The sequence below is a fragment of the Nycticebus coucang genome, chromosome 10 (genome assembly GCF_027406575.1).
Source record: "Nycticebus coucang isolate mNycCou1 chromosome 10, mNycCou1.pri, whole genome shotgun sequence".
Lineage (NCBI taxonomy): Eukaryota > Metazoa > Chordata > Mammalia > Primates > Lorisidae > Nycticebus > Nycticebus coucang.
In genome coordinates, this window is record NC_069789.1 from 10,904,856 (window position 1) to 10,918,552 (window position 13,697).

Genomic DNA, 13,697 nt, shown 5'->3' on the forward strand with positions numbered 1-13,697 from the left:
GCTATGTGATAGATCCTGTAAAGGACGCGAAAATAACAAGAGCCTAATAGGAAAGAGAAGGTGAGAATACAGGTAACTGACATGCAGGTCAAAGCGGTAAGTGAGAATGGGGAGTTAGGATCAGATATTCCCTTTTCAATCAGCATTTATTAAACACCAATTGCCAGAAAGACGCTATGCCAGATTCTGCCCCAGGTCCAGCTTCCTTATTCCACCCTCACAATGCAGGGACACGCTCTTTTTCCATTTTCCAGATAGGGAAACCAAGGCTCTCCATCCTTCCTTCTTTCCTGTTGGAGGGACTTCTTGGAAGAAGCTTTCTATTTGTTTGTGTTTGGATTTCTTTCTTTGTTTTCATTTTGTTTGTTGTTGGAAGTTTGGATAGGATTTTCACATTTGAATCCAGGAAGACATAACACAACGCAAAGCTTAACCTCCAGGTTTTGCAGCTGACACGGTTCCCTTTTGAGGTCCTAGGAAGGACCATAAAAATGTGTTAGCGGATTCCGTGGTTTTGTGAAATTTACCAAGGTAATACATTTTTAGCAGCCACTTTCTTAAAGAGGCTGTCCCAAGTTGTGTACACTGGCGGTCCCGCAAAATCTTCATTTAAAGATGGAATGAAGGGCGTGTGAAAAGGAGGGAGACCACTGAGGGCAGCAGTGGAGACAAGTCGGCTCCTGCGGGAGAGAATCCCAGCCTGGGTAAAGGGATTGGCCCTGGGGGAGGAGGAGGAAGGGAGGAGACACAAGAGGCCTGGGTTAAACTAATCAACAAGAAAAGAGCAAACAATCCCATTTATCACTGGGCAAAAGACATGAATAAAACCTTCTCCCTGGGGCCCAGCGTTGAGAAAGTCATCTCCTCAGCCTTTGTGGCCTGGCCTGGAATGGGTCCTGTGCACGGGGCTGTGCACCCTCCTTCCCGTCCGTGCCACTTCCCAAGTTTTCCCCCTACCTCTCTGCCCCTTCCCTCCCAGTCTCTATTGCAGGCGTGGCTTCAAGGCTGATGTCCCTCAGGCTTCTATCTTAGGCTCTCTGTTTTTCTTAGTCTCAACAAAGATTCCCTGTCTCAGGCGCCCCCACCCCTACGCAGACTGGAGACCGAGGCTCCTGTCCTAGACTCCCACCCCAGAAAATGGCATCACCACCCACGCTGCTGCCAAAGCCAGACACCTGTGACATGGGCCCGTCATCTCCTTCTCTTCCACCCTTTACATCAAACACTTGCCCAGACCTGTCCCCTCAAACACACCTTACATATGTCAGCTTTCTACAGCCTGGCCACTGAAGCCGTGATCACCCCCTGCCTCACCCCTGTAAGGGCTTCCTAACTCTCTCCCTGCCCCCCTTCTCCCTCTCACCAAGCCTTTCTCCAAACTGCAGACAGGATGATCTTCCTAAAATGGGAATCCGCTATCACTCCTGCTCAGACCCTTTCATGGCCTCACGTGCTCAAAGTTTTCCAGCCTGTTGTGATCTGGAGCCGCGTCCCCCTGTCTTCTCTTTCCCCCTCCAAGTCCATGTCCATGTTGACCTGTTCATGTTCTCTTGCCTCTGGTTCCTGCACCCTCTTCACTTCCCTCTCCACACCCACCCACCTGACCTGGCTCCCCACATGTCCTCCGCGGTGACTTCAAGTGACTCTTTCCAGGAAGCCCTTGCTGACCTCCCGGGCTCCAGGTCTGTGCGTCCATCACACCCGGCTCTGAACCCCACTCCAAGACCCTTGAGGGATGGCACCAGGACTTTGTTTGCAGTATTGTGTGCACGATGCCCGGGGATCCCACTGCCTGGCACATGGAGGGATACAGTGAGTATGTGTTCAATAAAAGATTGAATGAAGCTGGACCACCGTGAGCATTCCATGCCAGGCTGGGGAGTTTACGTTTCACTCTATAAGTGAAATGGAGCTGCTGCCGGATTTGGAACAAGGGAGCAAGTTGACCTCATCTGTTTCTTGTTTCTAGGAGACCCAGGTAGGAAGCTCTTGCAATGGTCCACATAGGAAGTAATGGGGCTGGGCAGGGAGAAGACAGGGGGAGAAATGACCCAGAAATTACATTGACGGATCCCAGAAACTGTCTAGATTGGGGTTAGATGAAGTGAAGGCATGAGCAAAGCAGAGGAAATGGTTGGAGATGACTCTGGAATTTAAATCTGGAATGAGCAGGAGGTGGCCATTCTACTACCACCAACCAACAGAAGAATCTTTGCATAATGTATACTCAGAAACTGTCCAGGAAGCCCTCAGCTTCCACCTGGAGCTTCCCTCTAAAGTTTCAGGACCTGAAAGTTCATGCGTGTGCCCTAAACCCTTACATGGAAAACAGATATTTACACAGGATTGGGTTATTATTGTTTTTATGGGTTTTAGCCAGAACTTGAATTATGAAATCGACAGGGGCTTGCCCTGATATCACTTCATACACACAGACCATCACTCCCACTTCCCTGGGACTTTGAAGGCTGTCTATAGCAGATGGTTGTGGGTTTGGCTTTCCACTTTGTTTTTCAGTCTTTCGAACTTTCCCATCTCTCTCCCTCTGGTGGAGCTATCTCCCTGTTCACTTTTCCCAGGTGGCTGCACTGACCATCACAGCCTGGGACACTGTGCCACAGCTGGCTTGGGAATGGCAACCACTATGCTGGCCAGAGACAGGACCACAGTCGAGAGGCCTGGCAGGCTCTCCACCGGTGGAATTGGCCAGAAGCTCATGTTCTCTCTGCCTCTTCCCACCGAAGGTTGCCTTTGGGGCACAAGGTTAATTTGAACATGATTTGTCATCATCCGACATAGCCTCACTGGGCCTCCCGTGTTCAGCAGTTTAACCGAGCTCAGTATTTCTGTTAGACAAGCAATTGCTGATCAAAGCTGAAAATGGAATGTTTTCTCTGACTTAAATGGGGCTATGCTGCACTCACAGGAATGGCTCAGGACACACAGATCTATAATGGTCACAGTGAAGAGTGTGGACCTGGAGGTCAGACACCTGGAATCAAAGCCCAGCTTTGCCATTTACTAGGGTTGTGACCTTGGGCACAATCATTTAACCTTTCTGTAGCTCAGTTTCCTCATCTGTGAAATGGGTATCATAAAAATAACTATACCCAGAGTTATTATGAGCATTGCATGCAATGACTCACATCAAGTGGTTAGCGCTCAGCACACTGTAACCCCAGCAACCTTAAACTCCTGGGTGCAAGCTATTCTCTTGCCTCAGCCTCCCAAGTAGCTGGGACTACAGGCACCTGCCACAACGCCCGGCTATTTTTTTGTTGCAGTTGTCATTGTTGTTTAGCAGGCCTGGGTCAGGTTCAAACCCACCACCCTTGGTGTATGTGGCTGGTGCCATAACCACTGTGCTATGGGTGCCGAGCCACTTCTGACATTCTTTTTTTTTTTGTTACAGACTTTTTTTTTTAATTATTGTTAAATCATAGCTGTGTACATTAGTGCAATCAAGGAGTACAATGTGCTGGTTAACGGAGTTTCTTTTCCACTTGGAGCAGTAAGCTCAGTGGTCAACAGCACACCTCGGGAGTCAGGACCCCCTTGAGCGCAAGCCCCAGCTCTACTACTGGCCCTATAGGTGGGTGATTTCACATTTCAACAATTGGATTTCCTCCTCTAAAAACCAAGGATGATCATCTCAGGGCTGTGTGAGGAATAAATGAAATAACATATGACCAGGGCACTGTCAGTGATTAATAATATTATTTTCAATTATAGCACACTAGTAATGCAGGCTCATTGAAAAAGATTTTGAAAGTACAGGCATATATAAATAAGAAAAGAAAATCACCCTTGTGCCCCACTACACTGCCAGTTGAAGGTCTGTGCCCACAGCCGCACCTTAGCACGAGCCAGTGGCGGCGGCTGCAGCAGCAAAAACCAGAGGTATGTGGCCAGAGCACCAGCTTTGGAGCCGGCCACACCCAAGCCCACCTCTCTGCCATCTGCCTCCCTGATGACCTTGGACAAGTCACTTGACTCTGCTGAGCCCTATTTCTTCGTCCATCACAGTGAATGGGAAACACCTCCTTCCTAAGATGGATGGAAGAATTTAAAAGGGTTCAATGTCAAACACCTGACACGCAGCAGGGTCTTGACAGCCAGGGGTGTGAATGGATCCCCGGGAAATCAGCGCTGGAGAACAGCCACTCAAGTCACAGGCACTAATTGCAGTGGCTGTGCAGAAGCGAGAGAGAAGGGGGAGCCCTCCAGGGCAGTTAGGATTTCCAGAGTTAGGGAGGCAAGGAAGGACTGTGCCTGCAGGGAGAAGGTGCTGAGTACGGCAGGGCTGTGGGCTGTTTCATTCCCTCTGCCACCGTCACCCTTGGCCGCTCCCTTCCCACTATCTCATTCACTCTTCCCCAGGTCCCCGTGCTCACAGGAATGTGGCCTGTGGGTGGTGCAGAAGATTTAGAAGTCGTGAGAATAATAACAACAAAAGCAATAGTAATAGCTGGCATTTTTATGGAGGGTTGCTGTGCGCCAGGCATCAAGCCAAGCCCTTTCTCACTTCCTCCTCAACTCCAAGGGGGTGTGGAGGGGGCCAGGGAAGTTCTGCTATAATAGCCGCGTGGTGAGGATGGAGACGGCAGAGGGGCCCATGTGCTGACGTGGTGGCACGCCTGTCTCCACCAGACCCGGCTCTCCCAGCCACAGCACCTTGGAATCTGAGAAACTATAGGCTTCTGGGGAAGGAACAGCAAAGAAGGCAAACAGGTAGAGTTTTGTGTTCAATTCAGAAAGACCCTGGAGAGTAATAGACCAGTTTCCCTCAAGTATCAGAACCTTCTCTATGAAACCCAAACTCACAGGCTGCATGTTTTTGCAGAAGGCCCACCTCAGCTCAGAACATGCCAAACTTCAGCTCCCTCAATGCACAGAGGAGGTGAAATAGGCTGAGGTCGCTAGAAGCCTGACTCCTGGCTGTAGGTGTCCCTTCACATTTCACTGTTTCTCCCTTCCTCACAACCAACACCCCTTCAAGGTGGTAAGTTGAAACCAGTCCCTCGTAACCTTTACTGCAAGTCTCCGAGACCGTCCCTTTCCGAAGAGGATTCCTGTTTGCATCCCACTTGAGAACACGTACATTTGTGTAAGCTGAGAACCCCGAGGCTCCAGACAGCCCGGAGTGGACAGCAGAGGCCCCCACCCTCACTCAGAGCAAGAGCCCCGCCTCCCCCAACAGGGCAGAATGTGACAGACCCTTTCCACTTTGCACAAGTCCACTCCTGGGAAACCCACGTTGGTTTTTATGTTCATGTTCCTAAAACACCATTGTAAGCAAATCAGATTATAGTCCTGCTCTCTCCGGATACCAGACTAAGATTGCTGAGTTTGGACAGGGGGGGTGGGGTGGGGGAGGGGGTGGTGGTGAAAAAGGGGGTGGAGAAGTAGGTGGCAACTGAGGACAGAAATGGGTCTCTAAGGGAAGCTAAGGGTTTGCCAACCCCGCCCCCAGGTGTCCGTATCTCAGGAGGAGACTGAAGAATCTCATTCACGCTCCCCCTGGCTCACCCCTCACTTTACCTGTGGACATATTAAAGCCAGGGAACGAGGCCATCAAAACAGTCTAACCAGAAAAAAAAGTCCGGGAGCAGCCCGAGGGCTGCTTGCCTGGTGGAGTTAGCAAACTGCTTGAGGTGGGAACCTCGGTTCCAGCGGGCTCGATGCTCCCAGGGCGGGAGGATCCCGGCCCTCTCTGAACATTTAGTGAATAGGTGGAGATGCGCAGGAATGAGGGAGAGAGGGAGCAAACCGCAGCAGGGACAAAACAGAGCCAGCTCTTCAGGTTTCTCTTCAAGTCCCTGAGACTCCCCAGCGTGTGGCTTCCACAGTTGGTGCTACGTATGGGGTATCAAGTGTGGGGATCTGCGCTGAAGGTTCCCAGGCGGTGGAGAGGGCCATCTGGGGGCAGGCGGGGTGGAGCCAGCTGTGCAGGCAGCAGATGGGAGAGAAGTCGGAGGTGGGTGCAGATGACTGACAGGGCAGGTGCCGGCAGGAAAGGGGTTTGGTCAGGTGAGAGGACCGAGGGGAACACACACATCTGGGTGCCCTGGGCCCAGCACCCGCCATGTGCTGTCATTTAATTCTTTCAAGAGCCCTGTGAAGTCTGCATCACCACTCCCATTTTATGGAGGAGAAAACTGAGGCTCTGAGAAAACAAGAAACATGAAGGTTAAGAAGTTGGAGCCGGGTAACGCTGAGAACCAAACCCAGGTGCTTTGCCAGTTCCAAAGCCAATCTTCCTCCCATCTCCCAGTGCTGTCTCCCGGGGAAGAATTAATGGGGGAGACATATCATCATTCCTGAGGACCCCTCAGCCTCCTCCTGCCAGCAGCCACCCTACATCAATCCCCAAGTCCTGTGGACATCTTTTCCTAAGTAGATCCAGGGCCTAAACCCTTCTTTCCATCCCTCACTCAGCCCCTACCTGCAGCTCCCAGCCCCTGTCACCAGGACCACAGCAGCAGTCTCCTCAAAGACCACCCACCCCGACACCTTCTCACATTCCATTCCCCCAACACAGTGTTCTTTCTGGAATGCAAACTGACCTATCACCAGCCTGCTCCGGGTCCCCGAGGCCCTGCCTTGCCCATCAGCCCAGTGTGTCTCTCATGACTCTCCCTTCCGCAGTGGATGGGGTGGTGGTCCCCAAAACAATGTGGTCACATCCTAACAACCAGACCCTTGGAATGTGACCTTATTTGGGGAAAGGGTCTTTGCAGATGTAATTAAGTTCATTATCTTGATGTGCGGAGATCATCCTTGATTATCCAGGTGAGTCCTAAATCCAATGACAAGTGTTCCTTAATAGGCAGATGGAGAGAAGACGTAGGCACGGAGTCGGAGGCCACGTGGAGACCGAGGTGGAGACTGGAGTGATGAGGACACAAAAGCACTGGGGTCCACCAGAAGCTGGAATTTAAGGGGCCAGGAAGGATTCTCCCACAGAGCCTCTGCCCTACCAACATCTTAATTTTGGACTTCATTTTTTTTTTTTTTTTTCAGTTTTGGCAGGGGTCGGGCTTGAACCTGCCACCCCTGGTATATGGGGCTGGAGCCCTACTCCTTGAGCCACAGGTACTGCCCCATTTTGGACTTCTTGCCTCTAGAGCAGTGACAGAATATGTTTCTGTTGTCTTAAGCCATCAAGTTTGTGGGAATTTGTTAAGACAGCCCTGGAAAAAATATATACCTTGCCCCTCCCCCCCGGCCCCCCAGTGCTCTAGTCAGGAGGACTGAACAGAGAAAGATCGAACAGGTTCCTCAAATCTGCCTTGTTCTCTTTCTTGTCTTCTTGCTGATCCCTCCCCCAGAACACTCTTCCACCCTCTTATTTATAGGCTAAACTATTTTCCTTTCTTTCTTTCTTTTTTTTTTTTTTTTTTGAGACAGAGCCTCAAGCTGTCACCCTGGGTAGAGTGCTGTGGCATTACGGCTCACAGCAACCTCCAACTCCTGGGGTCAAGCGATTCTCCTGCCTCTGCCTCCCCAGTAGCTGGGACTACAGGCACCTGCCACAACACCTGGCCATTTTTTGGTTGCAGCCGTCATTGTTGTTTGGCGGGGCTGGGCTGGATTCGAACCTGCCAGCTCAGGTGTATGTGGCTGGTGCCCTAGCCGCTCGAGCCCCAGGCGCCAAGTCTAAACTCTATTTTACTATTGCTTCCTCCTATAAGTTTTCTCCTGCACATCATCAGGCTGGACCCCCTTTTCAGTGAGGTCCTACTTGCTGTGTACTTTGCTTTTACAACAGTGTGATAGTTTATGACCATTTTTGTTTCATTGTTTTGTTAGCAGGGGGGAAGTTCCATGAGGCCAGGGACTGCTGTATCCTCTGGGTCAAGTGTGCAGTCATCGCCTAATAAATATTTTCCCTTTATCTTATCACTGTTTTCCCACCCACCTTACATTTGCTTTTCCTAGGCAGGAACCCAGGAATAGAACCTATTGTTGACTTCTGGGTAAAATCTCCCTCTTCTGTGCTTCAGCCCTTCAACTCTTTCTCTCGGCCTCTTTCTGCCCCTGTCATGTGAAGAAAGCCTGCCCATTTCCAGCAGGAAATACAGAAGTAACCTCACGAAGATGGGATGGAGACAGGAAACACAGAAGGGGAGAACTTTAATATTATCACCTGAGTCCCTGTATCCATTCATACCCGAGGCCATTGCCACTTCCAGATTGCTGGTTATGTGAGTTCATAGACTCCCTTCTTTCCCAAGCTAGTCTGAGGTCGTTTGCTGTCACCTGAAAGGTATCAACTCACCAGTCCTCATTGCCCTTCTCAGAGGGAGTGGCTGAAATCTCTATTTTAGTGAGGAACTGAGTCTGTCACATGCCTAAGTTCACACAGCCATGAAGTGGTGAGGCCAGGACCTGCACCCTCTCCATGAGGCAGGCAGGTGGAGAGAGAGATCAACAAAGGCTGGAGACAGCATCTTTTGTCAGTGCCTAAAATCTCCGGAATACAAATCACAATAATTTGAGCAGAAAAAGCAAGCCCAAAGTCCAGAGTGCCTCAAATGTCCATCCTTGTTTTCTACAATCTGTGACATCCTGAATCAATGCTTCTCTACCTTGACCTTGAGGATCTAACTCTGATCAGGAGCTTCCTTCAATCTCTTACCCATCATTCTTCTGATTGCTTTGCAACTTTAGCAATGGGAAAATGAATACCTATGGAGTGGTGAGCCACACACCCAAACCGGCTGTGTTTGCCATTTAAAACAAACACGTGGTCCTCTCCCTGAGGCTCAGCTTCTCCTTCCAGGAGACAGATGTGTGTCAGGAGGGTGGCGCTGGAAGCACAGGAGAGGGTTAGTGCGGCTTTGCTGGTAGCTAATACCCTGGGTGATAACCTGTAGGTGCTTGGGCTCTGAGGGCCTCATGCACATTAACCAACCATGGGGCTCTTGCCTCACTGATTCTTGTGTCCCCAGGTGGACAGAGCACATTTCACACCTGCTGCAATGCAGGGCTCTTCATTAACACAGCATCTCTGCGTGTCCCAAACAAAGAAAAAGGGGAAAAGGTCTTCTTTGTGTGTGTGTGTGTGTGTGTGTGTGTGTTCTGCTGTCCCACCAGCCCTGCCCCGCCCACACGGCACCTGCGTGGGTATTAAGTAGCTGAGAGGTAAGCTCAACCATTGAGTTCCATGGCTTCAGCAGGACCAGCCAGCTCAGGCTTTCAGAAAAATATAGATGAACATGCCCCTAAATTATGAAATGACAAGGGAGGAAGATTAGCTGTAACAAGTTAAATGAAAATTCATTAAAATTTTACAATCCTTTAAAACATACAGTACTATTTCACTTAGCCATTTGGCCATAGATTACAAATGAAGTGCTGTTTGACCACAGGGAGAATACGTTATTTTCACTTCCAAGTGAATCCTATTTTCCCATGGCTTCCCTTTCATTTTAATTGAGCAACGTAATGGGTCCCTATTGTTTTGTCAGCTCAACACCAGCCTCATCTCAGGGAACCATCTCCCAGTCTCCTGGGAGCTGCTCCCTGGCCCCTGCACACACACATGTGTCCTCAACGACATGAGGCCCACAGGGGACTGCCTGGAGGTACAATGGGCCTCGCCCTTGGCACCGACCATTGGTCAAGAGAGGAGCACCTGATCCAAGCAGGCCAATCAGAGCCCTCGCCCAGGATTTGGAAACTGCAACTGACAAAAGAAGTCAGTCTCTCTCCGGGTGTCTGAAGATGAAGACTTATAAATGCAGCAGCAGTTGGCAGCCCTGTTCCACCATGTGGACTGAGGAATAGAAAATGCCAATCAGCAGAAAGAGAGTCAGCGGCTCGGAGGGGAGAGCACATCCAGACAGCCTTTGAGCTCCTACTTCTAGCTGCTGGAGAGGCCTATCTATATTCCTCTTTTGGATTCCCAGGAGTCCAAGAGCCTTATAATAAAATTCTTTTTTGGCTTCAACTCGCTTAAGTTGGATTTCTCTTCCTTGAAACCAAAGAGTTTTAACTAATATGAGAACATAGTCCTATTTCAGTCTCACTTACATGCTAATCTTGAATTCCTCAACCCTTTTACTTTGTGACTCCAGCATGAAAAAAAAAAAAAAATTAAAGTGAAAATATTTGAGTTAGACTCTTATGCAAATGAGTCCACAATCATCCTCTTGGACTGTTTCTTCGCACAGCACGGGTAGAGGTTTCCTTCATACTGAAATGGATTAAGTACACGCTTGAAATAAAGGGAAGGATGAGGTGAGGGGCCTGGCTGCGGATGGCGGACGGTGGCATTTTTATGATTGCCACTAACAATTTGGTCTTGTGTGATTTGAATGTTCATTTGCAAGTGTGACACAGTCTCTACCTTACTCAGGTGATCTCTGATCTTTAGGCCCGTCAGCAATGCATTTGGACGCTCCACATCCCATGAACCACATCCATAGCAATGGTCTTTGGGGTGTCCCCTTCTGGTTGAAGCTGCTTTCTACCAGAGTTAGCCTTTTTGTAGGCAAGCTCCTGTGTTGGAAGGTGGCAGGGAGCTGTCCAACCAAGACTGTGAGGCAGCTGAACAGACAGAAAACCACTTTGCTAATGGGGCTAATGGGAATGACTCCCTAGCTAGGAAGCCTCTCAGGAGGAGTCTGTCCTTGTTCATTGCTAGTTAAAATAACCACCACCAACAAGAACAAAGGTGATACTGTCCCCATCACCTTTCTTAACAGCAGGTGTTTAGGGATTTAAAAAAATGTGCAACTAAATAAGCTCTTGCCTTCTATTTAGGATCTCTGGGTTTCTTCTACTAAAAAATAAAAATTAACCCAAAACCCATTGGACTTGACCAAAGGCAAGAAAGCACGTGTCTAGCACGTGGCTACCATCCACAGGCATAAATGTAGTTAGATATTAAAACCCACAGGCTGGTGGAAACGCTCCCCAGCCAGGCCCATGACCCCCCTTTATCAGAATGAGTGTGTCTTTGATCACAAGGAGCCTCAGAAGCCTGAGCAGCATATTAGTCACCATTTCTACTCTAATTGGAAAGTATTTCTTTGTTCCTAGCCCAAGTTCGATCAGCATTTCAGTTAAACAGGTAAAAAAAAAATCCCAAGAATTTAGAGCTGGCAAGAACCTTAAAGTCATTTGCCCCAAAAGGTTTACTTTAAAGATGAAGAGATGAAGTCACTTGTTCAGGAACGCACAGCTAGTTAGCAGAGGACTTGAGGGCAAAGCCCATGTCACCCCCTCACTCCCAGTTCCAGGCTCTCGGAAACAGGCACTTTGTGGAATGCTCCCAAGCCCTCACTCTGACCCTGACTGCTCCTGGGCAGCCCTGCCTGGGTCAAGTCTGTGGACATCCAAGAAATCAAGGGCACTGGCTCTTCTACATCCTCCAGGGAGAAAGTTCCAAGGCGCTGGGGGCTGTTGTGGCCGAGTTTTCAAAGGCCTGCAGCGGGAGCCCTGCTCACAGGGAGGCAGTCCAGATGTCCTCATGTCCCCTCTGCACACACAAGCCTCACGCTGCTGCAGTCCACCCCCTCAAACCTCCACCCCACGCAGCAGCAGAGCCGCACGAGGCTTTCCCAAGCCTCGGGCACACGTTCAAAACACACCTAGGAATGCCTCCAAGGACTCCTGTCTAGAAGGACAGGCAGCCCATGGCAGGACTGTAAGATGGATACGGGGGCCTGTCCCCCTCTGTCAGCAGGCTGCCCCGCCCCGCCCCACTCCTGCTCATTTGTTGTGGAAGGGCACAAGAAAATAATGAAATGGCAGGGCACACAGACGCCAAACTGACACACAACCACGCTCGGGAGAGAGGGCCCAGTCGCTAAGCAGCTTGAGTGGGAAAGTGAGAAAATCCTGGGGTTTTCACAGAGCAGGTGGATTTCGGTGCAAACAATCTGAGCGTCCTGCTAATCATTAGAGATGACACCTTTGTTCAGTTTCGAGAAGTTCAGTTTCAGGGGCATTTTTCCTCCTTGAAAAAGAGACTGTGAAGACAATAGAAATGTGTTGAAGCTCAAGATGTGAAACACGCTGGGGTCACGCTTCCCAGCTTTCCAAGTTAGGGACAGCAGCATAACTTAGCATCACCCGGCGTCGACACTCACCTGTGTGGAATTCTGGCTTATCACTGAATCCCAGAGATGAGTCTAGTTCCTCCAGATTCACACACACACACAGAAAGAAATAGTTACCCTTCTCCTCGCTCCTATTCTCCCATTGAACAATAGCATGCCCGGGGCATTGGGGTTTGGAGCATCTGTGTGGGAGAACATGGGGAAGATTTCTGGATTCCCATTATTTCACACTCCATGTATGGTTTACGTATCAGTTGGTACCTGAATAGAGGTACCAATTCCATACAGGCTGGCTAAGAGAAGAAAACTGTTCTCACTCGGATTCTATAAATTACCCGCATTCTCACTTTAATATCAAGTATGCTATGTATTAGAGTGCATGGTTTGGGCTAGAATCAATTTGGAAGGCTGTCAAATAAAACACAAAATAGGAAAATAAATCCAAAGTAAAATTTATGACAGGATTTTACTCCCATTACATTCCATTTAACAAATGCATATGTTTTACAATATCTTTAATAATAATTATTAAACATAGTAAAATACTTCCAAACTTGGCTCATTGCATAATTGTACTTCGAGTGAAAAAAAAAAATTATCTGAAGCCTTGTCAATATGCCACTTCCTCCTCCCCCAGCTTTTAACAGAAGCAGCCTCCAGTGGAATAATCCAAGCTGTGTTCAAGAAGTTGGCAAGTAGGTCCAATTAAATGTGGTTTTACTGTATTCTGGCGTTTGCATATCTAGTTTGCCAAGAAGTAATCTTTCACAAAAAAAAAAAGAAAGAAAGAAAGAAAAAGAAAAAGAAAGAAAAAATCTGCACTGGCCCAGACACAGGCTGGATGGTGCAATGCCTCACATAACTTTACCCCATGACTAAGATAATCTTTTTTTTCTAAATAGCTGCAGAAAATGTATCATACATCCATCATATTCCTATATGAATCACAAAACACCATCCTTTCTGGAGCTTCTTACATTTATACATGACAAAGTGAAATTCATCTTAACAGCTCTGTTTATTTTAATTATTAAACTCAAAAGGCGTTAGCTTTGAGCCACCTGAACTTGATGTATTTATTCAGGTGTACTCTGGTTGGATTATCTGAATGAGGCTATAAATGATCCTATTGACTATTAAATACCGACCTGTCAAAGCTGCAGTCATACACATTCACTAACCTGGGTTCCTGAAACTCAGAGAGGCAAATGCTTCTCTGAGCCTTGCAGATGAAATCCTAGGCAGTTCCTCACTGATGTTTTACACATTCTTGACCCCTTGCAGAGGAGCTGACTTCCATTGGGCCTTCCAGCTAAACAAAGCTCTACATGAACCATCAGCCATATCCAAAGTCCAGATGGAAAGCTGTCAACAAAGAGACTCCTTCCCTTCTGCCTTCTGCATGATTCATCCCTGGCAGGAAGACAGGCCCGGAGATGGCCCCAACACCTCGGCTCCCATAGGTGAGCCAGGAGAGAAGCACAGGTGCCCACTCCCCAAGTCAGCAGGGAGGAATCAGGTCAGAAAATGCTGTAAAAACACACAACCTGGCCTTTGTTCGAAACCATCATGAGCTCATTAAAAACACATGCAGAAATGGTTAAACAAAACCCCGAACCTTTTACA

At 48.7% G+C, this 13,697-nt stretch overlaps 1 long non-coding RNA gene across 1 annotated transcript; it reads right to left on the reverse strand.

The window, feature by feature from the left end:
• Positions 1–7,221: 7,221 nt before the first annotated feature.
• Positions 7,222–13,697, reverse strand: LOC128597643 (uncharacterized). Its single transcript, XR_008383305.1, has 3 exons — positions 13,253–13,697; positions 12,102–12,253; positions 7,222–11,981 (listed from the first exon to the last, which is right to left on the reverse strand). It is a non-coding gene; the product is annotated as an uncharacterized LOC128597643 (long non-coding RNA).